This window comes from Apium graveolens, chromosome 8 (assembly GCF_009905375.1).
Source record: "Apium graveolens cultivar Ventura chromosome 8, ASM990537v1, whole genome shotgun sequence".
NCBI lineage: Eukaryota > Viridiplantae > Streptophyta > Magnoliopsida > Apiales > Apiaceae > Apium > Apium graveolens.
This window is the reverse complement of record NC_133654.1, coordinates 4,769,743-4,784,086: the sequence shown is the minus strand read 5'-3', so window position 1 is coordinate 4,784,086 and position 14,344 is coordinate 4,769,743. Positions and strand designations below refer to the sequence as shown.

The window sequence follows — 14,344 nt, the reverse complement described above, 5'->3', positions numbered from 1 at the left end:
GCTGCCGGGGACTCGGCGTATTTGTTTAGTTTATGCACTTACCATCATTGGTCATTAGGACTCAGTGGTTAGGACGTAGTAGTTAATTACTCTTTTCGGTTGTGTTTCAGGTACTTTAGCAAGCGTTTATGCAAACTCGTTCTCGTGCTCGCAAGAGGACCTTAGATACAGCTGAGGAGAAAGACGAAGTTCTTGATACTCCGGAGAAGTTAGATTTTGAGGATTCGGATTCAGGAACTGAGCAGAAAGAACCAGTAAACATGGGAGATCGTATTGTTCAAGCTGATCCAGCTCTTATGGATTTTTCTCGGCCTAAAATTGATGACATTCAGTCAAGCATCCTTCATCCGGCTATTCAAGCTAACACCTTTGAAATCAAGCCGGGCACTATTCAGATGGTGCAGAATTCTGTTTCTTTTGGAGGAGCGGCAACTGAAGACCCCAACATGCACATAAGGAATTTTGTCGAGATCTGCAGCACTTTTAAGTATAATGGAGTGACTGATGAGGCTATCAAGTTGAGGCTTTTCCCATTCTCACTGAGGGATAAGGCTAAAGACTGGTTACATTCTGAACCAGCTGGGTCCATCACTACGTTGCAAGATCTTGCGCAAAAGTTTCTGGTAAAGTTTTATCCAATGGCAAAGACTGCTGCTATGAGGAATGCTCTTACTCAGTTTGCGCAGCAACCTACAGAATCTATGTGCGAGGCTTGGGAATGCTACAAGGAAATGTTGAGAAAATGTCCACATCATGGAATGCCGGATTGGATGGTAATCACTGGTTTTTATAATGGTTTGGGGGCCCAATCTCGGCCCATGCTCGATGCAGCAGCTGGAGGCGCCTTATGGGCTAAAAGCTATACTGAGGCGTATAATCTTATAGAGACAATGGCTGCAAATGAGCATCAAAACCCAACTCAGAGGATGACGTTAGGCAAGGTAGCAGGTATTCTGGAAGTTGATGCAGCCACCGCTATTGCAGCCCAGCTCCAAGCGCTATCAATGAAGGTTGATTCTTTGGCTACGTATGGAGTTAATCAAATAGCTATGGTTTGTGAGCTTTGTGCAGGTTCTCATGCTACGGATCAGTGTTCTCTTGTCAACGAATCTGTTCAGTATGTGAATAATTATCAGCAACAACAGCAGCCTGTGCCAGCGACCTATCATCCTAACAACAGAAATCATCCAAATTTCAGCTGGGGGAATAATCAGAATGCTATTCAGCCACCATATCAGCAAGGAGTAAGTAAACAGTTTAACCCACCGGGATTCCAGCAACCACAGCAGTATGCTACAAGGCAATCATATCCTCAACAGGGAAGTGCAGCTGCACCTACTAGTGTTGATTTTGAGGAACTTAAGCTGTTGTGCAAGAGTCAGGCGGTTTCTATCAAGACCTTGGAAAATCAAATCGGTCAATTAGCCAATGCAGTGCTCAATCATCAACCTGGCACTCTTCCCAGTGACACGGAAGTACCAGGCAGGAAGGAAGCTAAAGAGCATGTCAAGGCTATTACCTTAAGGTCTGGAAAAGTAGCTGATGCTGAAAAGGCAAAAGAAGTCGAAGCTGAAGTTAGAGATGAAGAATCTAAGCAAAAGGAGAAAGCGGCGGAACCAAAGAAGACTACTGTTGAACACACTCTGCCTGAGGCTAATACAGGGGAGAAACAGCTCTATCCTCCACCACCTTTTCCTAAGAGATTGCAGCAACAAAAGCTGGATAGACAGTTCGGGAAGTTTCTGGAGGTGTTCAAGAAACTTCACATCAATATACCTTTCGCTGAGGCTCTGGAACAAATGCCTAGTTATGCGAAGTTTATGAAGACTATTCTTTCAAGGAAGGTGAAACTGGATGACCTTGAAACCGTTGCTCTCACGGAAGAATGCAGCGCGGTTCTGCAACAAAAGTTACCACCAAAACTGAAAGATCCAGGAAGCTTCACCATTCCTTGCACCATTGGCAATCTAACTTTTGACAAGTGCCTTTGTGATTTGGGAGCAAGTATTAATCTGATGCCGTTGTTGATCTTTAAAAAGCTGGATCTGCCTGATCCAAAACCCACATACATGTCGCTACAATTGGCTGACCGTTCTATTACTTACCCAAGGGGCATAGTTGAGGATGTGCTCGTCAAGGTGGATAAGCTCTTCTTTCCTGCTGATTTTGTTATTCTGGATTTTGAGGAAGATAAGAAGATTCCCATAATCTTGGGGAGGCCTTTCTTGGCTATTGGCCGTACTTTGATAGATGTGCAAAAAGGGGAACTTACTATGCGGGTCCAAGATCAGGATGTGACCTTCAACGTATTCAAGGCAATGAAATTCCCTACAGAAGATGAGGAGTGCTTAAAAGTGGATGTGATTGATTCTGCGGTTACTTCGGAACTCGATCACATGCTAATGTCTGATGCATTGGAAAAGGCCTTAGTGGGGGATTTTGGCAGCGATGATGAAGATAGCAACGAGCAATTACAATATCTGAACACTTCTCCATAGAAGCGAAAGCTCGACATACCATTTGAATCTCTTGGTACTTCTGACCTTAAGAATGCTGAAGGGAAGCTCAAACCATCAATAGAGGAAGCACCTACCTTGGAGCTCAAACCATTACCTGAACACTTGAGGTATGCTTTTTTAGGTGATTCATCTACGTTACCTGTTATTATTTCAGCTGACCTTTCAGGTAGTGAGGAAGACAAGCTCTTAAGGATTTTGAGAGAATTCAAATCGGCTATAGGATGGACCATAGCAGACATCAAGGGGATAAGTCCTTCATATTGTATGCATAAAATTCTATTAGAGGAAGGTAGTAAGCCAACGGTGGAACAGCAGCGAAGACTGAACCCGATCATGAAGGAGGTGGTGAAGAAAGAAATTCTGAAATGGCTAGATGCAGGCATCATTTATCCTATTTCTGACAGCTCGTGGGTGAGCCCCGTGCAATGTGTACCTAAGAAAGGAGGTATCACTGTGGTCACAAATGAAAAAAATGAGCTCATCCCTACTCGCACTGTTACAGGATGGAGAGTATGCATGGATTATAGAAAATTGAACAAAGCCACAAGGAAGGATCACTTCCATCTCCCATTCATTGATCAAATGCTTGACAGATTGGCGGGACATGAGTATTTTTGTCTTCTGGATGGTTATTCCGGGTATAATCAGATGTGTATTGCACCAGAGGATCAGGAAAAGACTACCTTCACTTGTCCATTTAGCACATTTGCTTTTCATAGAGTTTCGTTTGGGTTATGTGGCGCCCCGGCCACCTTTCAGAGATGTATGATGGCTATATTCTCTGACATGATTGGAAATAACGTCGAAGTGTTCATGGATGACTTCTCCGTCTTTGGACACTCATATGATGAATGTTTGAATAATCTGCGCGCCGTACTCAAAAGATGCGTGGAAAGTAATTTGGTGCTTAATTGGGAGAAATGTCATTTTATGGTGCGTGAAGGCATTATCCTTGGGCATAAGGTCTCTAGCAAAGGTCTGGAGGTGGACAAGGCCAAGGTGGGAGTCATTGAAAATCTTCCCCCACCTAATTCGGTGAAAGGAATCCGTAGTTTTCTCGGTCATGCGGGTTTTTATCGGCGATTCATCAAGGACTTTTCAAAGATATCTAAGCCGTTGTGCAATTTACTTGAGAAAGATGTGCTTTTCAAATTTGATGATGAATGTTTGGAAGCATTCGAGACTCTCAAAGGGAGTTTGATCACGGCACCAGTTATTACAGCACCAGATTGGACAGAACCGTTTGAGATGATGTGTGATGCGAGTGACTATGCGGTAGGTGCAGTTCTGGGACAGCGCAAGAAAAATCTCTTCCATGTGGTCTACTATGTGAGTAAGACTTTAAATGGGGCCCAATTGAACTACACCACTACTGAGAAGGAGCTTTTGGCTATTATCTTTGGCTTTGAGAAATTTCGATTTTATCTACTTGGTACGAAAGTAACAGTATTCACTGATCATGCAGCTATTCGCTACCTGGTTTCTAAGAAGGATTCGAAGCCGAGACTCATTCGTTGGGTGCTTTTACTTCAGGAATTTGAGTTAGAGATCAAAGATAGAAAAGGTACTGAGAATCAAGTAGCTGACCATCTCTCTAGGTTGGAGAATCCCGATTCTACTTCACAAGATAGGACGTTAATCAATGAATCTTTTCCGGATGAGCAGTTGTTTGCAATTAAGGAGGAAGAACCATGGTTTGCAGATATTGTAAACTATCTTGTCAGCAATATAATGCCGCTTAATTTGACATCCGCTCAGAAGAAGAAGTTTCTGCATGAGGTGAAGTGGTATATGTGGGATGAACCATATTTGTTTAGACAGGGAGCTGATCAGATCATCAGGAGATGTATCCCGTTCTGTGAGACGGAGGGGATATTACGAGACTGCCATTCCACGGTTTATGGTGGACACTATGGAGGTGAGAAGACGGCAGCTCATATTCTGCAAGCAGGTTTTTTCTGGCCTACTTTGTTCAAGGATGCTCATCAGTTTGTTTTAAGGTGTGATCGTTGCCAAAGAGTGGGAAATTTGTCAAGGAAGGATGAGATGCCATTAAATGTGATGCTTGAAGTCGAGGTCTTTGATGTATGGGGAATCGATTTCATGGGGCCGTTTATCTCGTCTTGCAATAATCAGTACATCTTGCTGGCAGTCGATTATGTCTCAAAATGGGTCGAAGTTAAAGCTTTACCGACAAATGATGCAAAGGCAGTGCTAAATTTTCTTCATAAGCAAATTTTCACAAGGTTTGGAACGCCTCGGGTAATCATAAGTGATGAAGGATCGCATTTTTGCAACCGTAAGTTCACTTCTATGATGCAGCGTTATAATGTGAATCATCGAGTAGCTACTGCCTATCATCCGCAAACAAATGGTCAAGCGGAAGTGTCTAACAGAGAGATAAAGCGCATTCTAGAGAAGGTTGTTTGTCCATCAAGGAAGGATTGGTCTTTAAAGCTCGATGAAGCTATTTGGGCTTACAGAACAGCATACATGATGTGTCACAGGCCTACTTGATTTGCAAAGATACAATAAGCCAGAAATGGAAAGCTTTAAATATAACTTAAAGTAGGGTTTAGTACATCTTATTGCATGATGTGTAAACCTGTGTTTACTAATTAATAAAGTAAACACTGGTCCTTTGTTTTAGTAGTAACAAAAACAGATCTAGTTTTTCTTGTAACTCTCTCAAGGAAGAAACTGAGTTCTTTACTTACAAAGAACCCAGGATTTGTAGGAGAACACTAGCTTGACTTTAATAGAAAATTAAGTGAGTTTTGAAATATTGTGTGCACTATTTTATTTCAGCTAACATAATATTACTGCATTTCTACTCTGCTTTGTTAACCAAGTAACGAACATTCAAAAAACTTTAAAAATATCCAAAACACATTCAACCCCCCCCCCCCCCCCGTTGTTGTATTGATTATATGACCAGGCTACGGGATAAGTCAGAATTTGTTGATTGATACAGTCCCAACATTTGTGGAGTTTTATATAGTCGGTTCCTGACTTATAGGGATGCAGCTGTTGAGAAGAGTCCCAATAAGGACATAAATCCATGCAGATTAGCCTCTAAGGGACCTAGAAGGATAAGGAATCAGTTTCCAACCATTTAGGACTCCAAAGTCCATTCTAATTCTGAGACTTGACTACCAAGTCTCTTATACCAAGTCCAATTCAAGGACCCCCAACATCTATATAAGGGGCCTCACCCCACAAATCAGAACTACGTTTTTTGACTTGATCTTTGGCAATCAACAAGGTATGTAGGCATCTTGTTAAGGCAGATTGAGTCACGAAACACAAGAGCAGTCAAATCGAGCCTTGAAGCTCACGTTCCTTAGTAATAAATACAACAGTTATTATACTTTAGTTTTTGATCCATAACATTTGGCGCCGTCTGTGGGAAATGCATAACAACAACCATGGCGAGAACACGGAGAACAGTTAGAGCCCTTGAAGGAGGAACACCAACGGGGATAACCCAAGTGATTTCGTCAACCGTGGAGGTACCTCCTCATTCAACTTATGCAGCCACGTAAGGAGAAGCCCGGATAGGGGCAACTGAACCTCAGCCACAAGGGACGATTCCCTCGGCTACTCAAGGTACGAATCTGCAAGTTCAACAACTACATGCACCTGTGAATTCTCGACCCATTGGGTATGAGTATTCAACTATTGTGACTACTAACCCCCATATGGGATGCCCCTTTATCCCGAGGTTGGAGGAAGCGGACATGCTGGGCAGAGTGAAGCACTAGGGCGATCGCCCCCCTATATTCAAGGTTTGGCTCCAATCCCTGAGGATCAGGAATTTTCTGGTCCTTACACTAAGAGAGATTCCGAATCTTCAGATGATGAAGTGGCCCCAAGAAGGAGGCGTGCTGGCAAAGAGCCGATGGCTGATAGTCGCCAACGTTCTAGGAGCACCCAAGGGACGAATTCCCAAGAAGTGCAGGAAAGGATCAGGGCTCATGAGGCTGAGATTCAAAGGCTGAAGCGCGACTTGGAGTCACACCAGAACAACAGACCCCCATTACCCCCAAGGGGGAGGAATTCTCGCCCTATCATAGACCTGGATGGTCCGATACAGAGAAGGGTTGTTGTCCTAAGGGCTGATCCAAGCAATCCAAGCAATTTAATAGTGGGAGAGTGCATGAGAAAAGTTCAGCATCCCTCATGAGCATTGTACAGGGGGCGAAGGAATCCTTAAGAGATTACCTGAATCATTTCACAAAGGAAGCTTTAAAAGTCCCGGACCTTGATGACAAGGTAGCCATGATAGCACTGCAACAGGAACTAGGGATGAGTTTTTTAAGATGTCCTTGGCCAAATGCCCCTCTGAAAGCATGTTGCAGCTCCAAGATAGGGCAGGGAAGTATATCAAGGTGGAAGAGAGTATGAGGAAGACAGTCGTGAGCAACGAGCCCGCTGGAGGCAAGAAGCGGAAGACCGATCTGGAATACATCGCTAAGGACAAGTATCCTAGAACTTAGCAGAATCCTAACTCAACTCCCAAGAGAGGAGGACCTGGACAAAAATTTACTGATTATGCTAAGCTGAATGCTCCAAGGAGCCAAATTTTAATGGAAATCGAGAAAGATCGAAATATTCGCTGGCCTAAGCCCTTGAAGGCCGATCCTGCCAAGTTAGATAAGAGCAAGTATTGTAGATTTCACAAGGATGTTGGTCATGACACCGACGAGTGTAGGCAACTGAAAGATGAAATTGAGTTCCTTATTAGAAAAGGGAGATTGAACAACTACACTAGAGATGGAGGAGACAGGAGCAACAACGTGAGAAAAAACTTTGACGATCGAAGAAGAGATCAAGAAGACCAGGGGCGAAATCCCCAACCTAGGGGATCGGTGATAAATACAATCTTCGGAGGACCGCGACCCCGAGGGCCGGTGATAAACAAAATTTTTGGAGGACCAACTGCTGCTGGGTTATCCAAGAACTTCAGGAAAGCGTATGTCCGAGAAGTTATGCATGTTATTGGGGAAGCCCCGAAAAGGGCCAGGATAGGAATAATAATATCTTTTGATGATTCTGATCTGGAGGGTGTGAAATTTCCCTATGATGACTCGTTGGTCATAACCCCGATAATAGGGAACAGCCCGGTGAGAAGGGTCCTTGTGGATAATGGTGCTTCAGTGGATATCTTGCTCCATGACACCTTTTTAAGGATGGGATATAACGACTCCCAATTGACCGCAACCGACATGCCGATATATGGATTTACGGGAGTGGAGTGCCCCGTAGAAGGGATAATCAAGTTGCCAACAACCATAGGACAGGAACCAAGGCAAGCAACTCAGATGTTGGACATTGTAGTGGTGAAGGCTAATTCGACTTACAATGCTATCATGGGAAGAACAGGGATACACGCCTTTAAGGCAGTCCCATCTTCCTACTATTCAGTTATGAAATTTCCAACCTAGGATGGGATCGGAGAAGAGAGAGGAGATCAAAAAATGGCTAGAAGTTGTTATGTGGCCTCTTTGAGGGCAGATGGAGTTGGGGGCAGGTTCTTCCTATTGAAGATCTGGATATCCGAGAGAATGATGAGATAGAGGAAAGACAGCAGAAGACTTAGTTTCAATTCCTTTAACCCCCGAAGATCCTGAGAAGGTGACTTTTATTGGAGCCATGCTCGAGGAGCCCCTTAGAGGGAAGTTTATGAAATTTTTGCAAGAAAATAGTGACGTATTTGCATGGTCAGCAGCTGATATGCCAGGCATAGACCCAGAATTGATTACTTACAAGCTGAATATGGACCCAAATCGGAAGACAGTGAAGCAAAAGAAAAGAAGTTTTGCTCCAAAGAGGCAAGAAGCTATAAAACAGGAAGTAGAGAAGCTCTTTGAGGCTGGTTTTATTGAGGAGATTCAATTTTTGGAATGGTTAGCAAACCATGTAATGGTGAAGAAGGCCAATGGAAAATGGAGGATGTGTGTGGACTTCACTGATCTGAATGATGCCTGTCCTAAGGATTGTTTCCCCTTACCAAGGATCGATACTTTGATAGATGCCACTGCTGGGCATGAGATGTTGAGCTTTATGGATGGGTTTAGTGGATGCAATGAGATCAAGATGTACACGGATGACATTCCAAAGGTATCATTTATCACTGACTTTGGTGTTTATTGCTATCTTGTTATGGCATTTGGTCTCAAGAATGCAGGAGCCACCTATCAAAGGTTCGTAAATAAAATTTTTAAGGATCTTATTGGCAAGACCATGGAAGTCTATATTGATGACATGTTAGTCAAGAGTCTAGTAAAGACTGGCCATATAACCCATTTGAGGGAAGCTTTTGAGGTCCTGAGATATCATAAGATGATGTTAAATCCCACGAAGTGTGCTTTCGGAGTAGGGTCTGGAAAGTTTTTAGGATTAATGGTCTCCAAGAGAGGAATCGAGGCCAATCCCAATAAAATAAAGGTAATTCTAGACATGGAGCCACCAAAAACTATCAAAGATGTTCAGAAACTCATAGGAAGGGTTGCTGCGCTGGGACGATTCATCTCCAAGTCAGGGGACAAGTGTTTGTCGTTCTTCAAGTCCTTAAAGAAGGTCAAAGATTTTGAATGGAGTGAGGAAAGCCAGAAGGCATTTGAGGAATTAAAGAAATATATGGCTCAAGCCCCGTTGTTGGCCAAGCCAATTTTTAATGAAGTTTTATACTTATACTTGGCCGTTTCAGAGAATGCCTTGAGCGCTGTATTGGTTAAGGAGGAACTGAAAATCCAGAAACCCGTGTACTATGTCAGTAAAATTTTGCATGGAGCTGAGTTGAATTATTCAACTATTGAGAAGTTTGCTTTAGCCTTGGTAATGGCTTCGAGAAAGTTGCATCCTTACTTCCAGGCTCACAAGATTGAGGTGCTAACAAATCAACCCCTGAGAAATATCATTCATAGTCCCAAGGCTAGTGGGAGGCTGATTAAGTGGGCAATAGAGTTGGGAGAATTCGACATCAAGTATAAGCCATGAACGGCGATAAAAGCCAAGGCATTGGCTGACTTCGTGGTGGAATGTACCATACCCAGCCAAAAAGTTGGGGGTAGGGAAATACCAAATCTCAAGACAAGGAAGTTGATAAGGAGGACAAAGAAAAGGTTGATAAGGAGAAAGAATACTGGGTTCTATATTTTGATGGAGCATCAAAAACAAATTCAAGTGGAGCAGGTTTGGTTTTACAAAGCCCTGATGGGTTCTTAATTGAGTATGCCATGAAGTTAGACTTCCCGACCACAAACAATGAGGCAGAATATGAAGCTCTGATAGCTGGTCTTGGCTTAGCAGGGACATTTAGAGTCAAGAACTTAAAAGTATATGGATACTCGAAGCTGGTCATATCCCAGGTAAAGGGAGAGTTTGAGGCAAGGGATGATACGATGGCTAAATATGTTCACCTAGTAAGGGCTGTGATGAACCAATTCGATCAATGCCATGTTGAGCACATTCTGAGGGAGGAAAATGCCAAGGCAGATGCATTATCAAAGTTTGCTTCATCAGCGATAGAGGAAAGTTCAGGAAGTGTGTACTTTCATGTTCTGAAGACACGGAGCATTGATGTTAAGCTTGTGGCTCTTATAGGTCTGGGGACGTCATGGATAGATCCCACTAAGACTCATATCAAAACCGGATGGTTGCCGAACGATACTACTGAAGCACGAAAATTGGCTGTTCGAGCACTAAGATACTCTTTGATAGATGGAATTCTGTACAAAAGATCTTTCGTGGTTCCTTACTTAAGGTGTCTCAGGCCCGATGAAGCATGCTTGGCTCTTGAAGAAGTACATGAAGGTATCTGTGGGCAATACTTGGGGGGCAGGGTTTTAGCTCATAAGATAACCCGTTTAGGCTTTTATTGGCCAGAAATGATGGTTGATGCCAAAGAATATGTGAAAAAGTGTGACCGCTGTCAGAAGCACGCACTAGTCGTTAGAGAACCCCACAAGATGATGACCTCCATCAACTCGCTGATCCCCTTTACTATGTGGGGAATGGATATACTTGGGCCTTTCCCCATAGCCACGGCACAAAGGAAGTTCCTGATTGTAGGCATTGATTATTTTACTAAGTGGATTGATTATAATAAAAAGCGTTCGGCTTATTCTAGCTTATTAAATTGATGCATTGTGAAGGATAAAACCAAGTTATAAACTTGAGTTCAAAAACTCAGAAAAAACATGATGATACTTGGACAATACAAATGAAAATAGATTACAAAGTTCGATATTGTCTATAAAAAAAAGAAAAAATACATAAAACTTAGGCCTTGGAAGGCTCAGATTCTTCAGAACCACTATCCGAAGTCTCCTCGGACGTCTCTTCAGTCGGTCCCTCGAAAGTCTCTTCAGAAGTCTCCGCAGAGGTTTCCTCAGAACTATCCTTGGATGCTTTGGATGTCGTAGGAGACGCTAGTTTAAGAGACGCTGGTTTTGGAGGCTCTTCTACCCTGGCCTTCTTTATAACAGGCTCGGTCTCCTCCTCAGAAGAAGATTCTTCCTCTTCAGAGCTGGATTCAAGCTCCTTCCTTTTTTGTCCTTGGCCCTGACTTCCTGATGGGTCGTCCTTAATCAGGTCGGCAAGCTTATCTGCAATGCCCCCAAGTGCTGGGACTTGCACAGGACAGGGGAAAGAAGATTGTTCAAGAACCTCAGGAAAATCTTCCTGGATAGCCTCTACAGCAGCGTCTCAGCCTTCCTTGTAGCTGACTGGATGTAAGAGGGCATCATGCTCCACCATTAGGTCTTTCAATTCTGGAGTATCCATCCAGCTGTCGAAGGCTTTGTCTTTTTGAGCCTTGAGAATAACAACCTCAGCCCTGGCCATTTCAAGATCAGAAGTTGAGGAGGCAAGTTGGGCTTCAAGAGCCTCTATACGCTGGTTAGCCTCCTCCAGCTTCTTGTTTGTGTATTTCAGACCAACTTTCCAAGCCTTGGCTTGGTGAATTGCCCCTTGAAAGTGGACGTTCGCCTGCAAAAAACAAAGAAAAAGTGAGAAACAAGAAAAATTGCGGCAGGAAACTATAGATATCAAAAGAAAAAGACGTACCGTAGCCAAGGCCTGAGCTCCAAAAAGCTCGTTAGCCTCCAAGTCCTGTTGAATGACAAGGTCATGACAATCCACAGGAGAAATGGAATGCATAGACCATTCCTTGGCAAGCGCTGTGTTGCCAACAATCGAATCCTTTCCCCGGATTCCCCAAGCGGGTTGAAAGAAAGCCCCTGGTTTTTGTTTTGTACGTAAAGGTTGGCTGGGGCCTTCCTCGCCAGCTTCCTTCACCTGGAGTAGGAACTCCGGGAAGCGATCCCCGAGGCGCGAGTCTTTGAAGACCTTCCCAACACATTTCATCCTGGTCGTTTCCAGGTCTTTATGCTTTGTAGCCTCCTCAATCTTCTCAGCCACTGCAACAAACAAGATAAGTGAGTTGAGAAATTAGCAAAGTAAAAGGTGGGAGAAACGAAGACAACTAGAGAAGGAAGGAAACATACTTTTTTTAGGAATGGGAGAAAGGCCACGTTCTACAAGAACGGTCTCCTTGATAATATCCCAAGAGTGGGAAGTCCCATTATCTTGAGTAAGGAGGTTGAAAGCTCTGGTCTCCTCCTCAGACAACTATATCATTAGGGCTCCCATCTACAGCTAGCCCAAAAGACGAACGAAAGAGGGTGCCCCAATCGCTGCCCTCCCAAAGGACGTACAGAAAATCTTTCTTCCACCCCAAATAATTGTTAGGGATGGACTTCCCGTTCACTCTGTGGGGAACGGTTGGGTGCTGGTTCAAAGAAACCCACCCCGGATTCTTGTCGAGACTGTTCTTGAACTAAAAAATCTTTCTAAATACAGCAACCGAGGTAGGGACGTTGTGCTTGGCGCATTGCGACAAGTAGCACATAATCAACCTCCAAGAGTTTGGAGGGAGTTGGCAAGGGCTGATGCCCACATCAGCTAGCAAAACAGGGATAAATGGGTGAAAGGGGAGTCTGATACCTGCCCTTAAAGTGTCCCTGTAGACGCATAGTGCATCCTTCCTCCATTGACAGGCCCTGTCGGCCGGACCCGCAAGAACCAGCTTGAAGGGCTCCTTGATTTTGAAACAAGAACTTGTACAGCTCCTTTGGATCCCGGAAGACACTGATATGGTCATGCGCATCCAGATACGCGTCAGATGGGTACTCATCCCCTCGGCTATTGATCATATCAATCAAGGAAGTGTACCTCAATCAAATGGGGAACTCGCTGGACTTTTTGGCCACGTTCATCTTGGCCAAACGTGTAATTCTCTTATCAGCCATCTGAAAAAAGGGCGCAAAAGAAGACAATTTTAAAACACGATCTATGCAAAAACGAGCAAAAGAAAAGAAGAGAGAAAGGTATTTTATGTGAAGTAACAATGCAAAAAGGGGCTGGCTTGTTAAGTAAAGGTTTTGGGGCTCAAAAACTCCGACCTACAAATTATTTCGCTGAGATCTTTAGGAGAAGAAAATTTAGTAAGTAAAGAAATGAGAAGTGAGGAGCAATAGACTCTACTCACTCCTTTATATAGGAGAAAAAGTGAAGATGAAGGGATAAAAAGCCCAGTAAGTTTAAAGGCCCAAAGGAGAAAGCCCGAAAATGGAACATTCCAGAATACTCCAAGGAATTCCAAAGGAAATAAATAAATAGGGAAGAAAAATTCAAGAATATTCCCGAGAATTCTAGAGAATTCTAAAGAAGGTATTAAAGTCCAGTTTTAATTTGGAAGAGGCCCAATAGAAGGCCCAAATCCAAAAAGGATTTGAAAAAGTGAAATCCCAAATCCAAAAAGGATTTGGAAAAGTAAAGGCCTGAACGAGGCCCAAATCCAAAAAGGATTTGGAAAAGTGAAGGCCCAAATCCAAAAAGGATTTAGAAAAATGAAGGCCCAAATCCCAAAAGGATTTGGAAATTTGAAAGCCCAAAACAAGGCCAAAATTCAAAAAGGATTTGGAAATTTGAAGGCCCAAACAGGGCCCAATCCAAGTTAAAATTAGGAAAAACCAATAAAAACCAGGATTGAGATCGAATTTGAGGTCGTAAATCCTATTCGAATTCTTTCGAACAGGTGCCCAAAAAATACGGGATAAAAAGACCAGGATTGAGGTCGAAATTGAAGTCGTGGATCCAGTTCGAATTCTTTCGGACAGAATCCAGAAAAACACTTATCAATAAGACCAGGATTGAGGTCGAAATTCTGGTCATAATTCAAACACAAAATGTCACGGAGGACCAAGATCCAGGCCGTAGGTTCAACTAGGATCCAGGTCGAAACCCTGGTCGTGATTCCTAGTCGAAACCTTACGAACAGGAATCAAATAAGGCTGGAAATCTCGACTAAAATCCAGGTCGAAGGTTCGACTAGGATCCTGGTCGAAAACCAGGTCGTGAAACCTAGTCGAAATCCTTCGACCAGGAATCAAAATAAGGACATAATTTTCGACCAAAATCCAAGTCGATGGTTCGACTAGGATCCTGGTCGAAATCCAGGTCGTGGATCCTAGTCGAAATCCTTCGACCAGGATTGAGAGGCTGGCCCAAAATTCGACTAGGATCCAGGTCAAAATTTCGACTAGGATCCTGGTCGAAAAAGGGCTGAAAATTAAAAAATGTTTGTGAAAAATTGCAGAAAATTTGGAAAAATCTCAAAAATAAAGGGAAAATTCCTAAAAAAATACCAAAAAAATCCTAAAAATAGGGAAAAGGTAAGAAAATAAAAAAGAAGTTTTTAAACGACCCTAAAGCCGCGTACAAGGTAAATCGTTGTAAATGTGTAGGTCGCTCCACAC

At 43.2% G+C, this 14,344-nt stretch overlaps 1 non-coding gene across 1 annotated transcript; it reads right to left on the bottom strand.

The window, feature by feature from the left end:
• Positions 1-653: 653 nt before the first annotated feature.
• On the bottom strand, positions 654-760 carry LOC141681424 (small nucleolar RNA R71). The gene has a single exon (XR_012558860.1). It is a non-coding gene; the product is annotated as a small nucleolar RNA R71 (small nucleolar RNA).
• Positions 761-14,344: the final 13,584 nt, after the last annotated feature.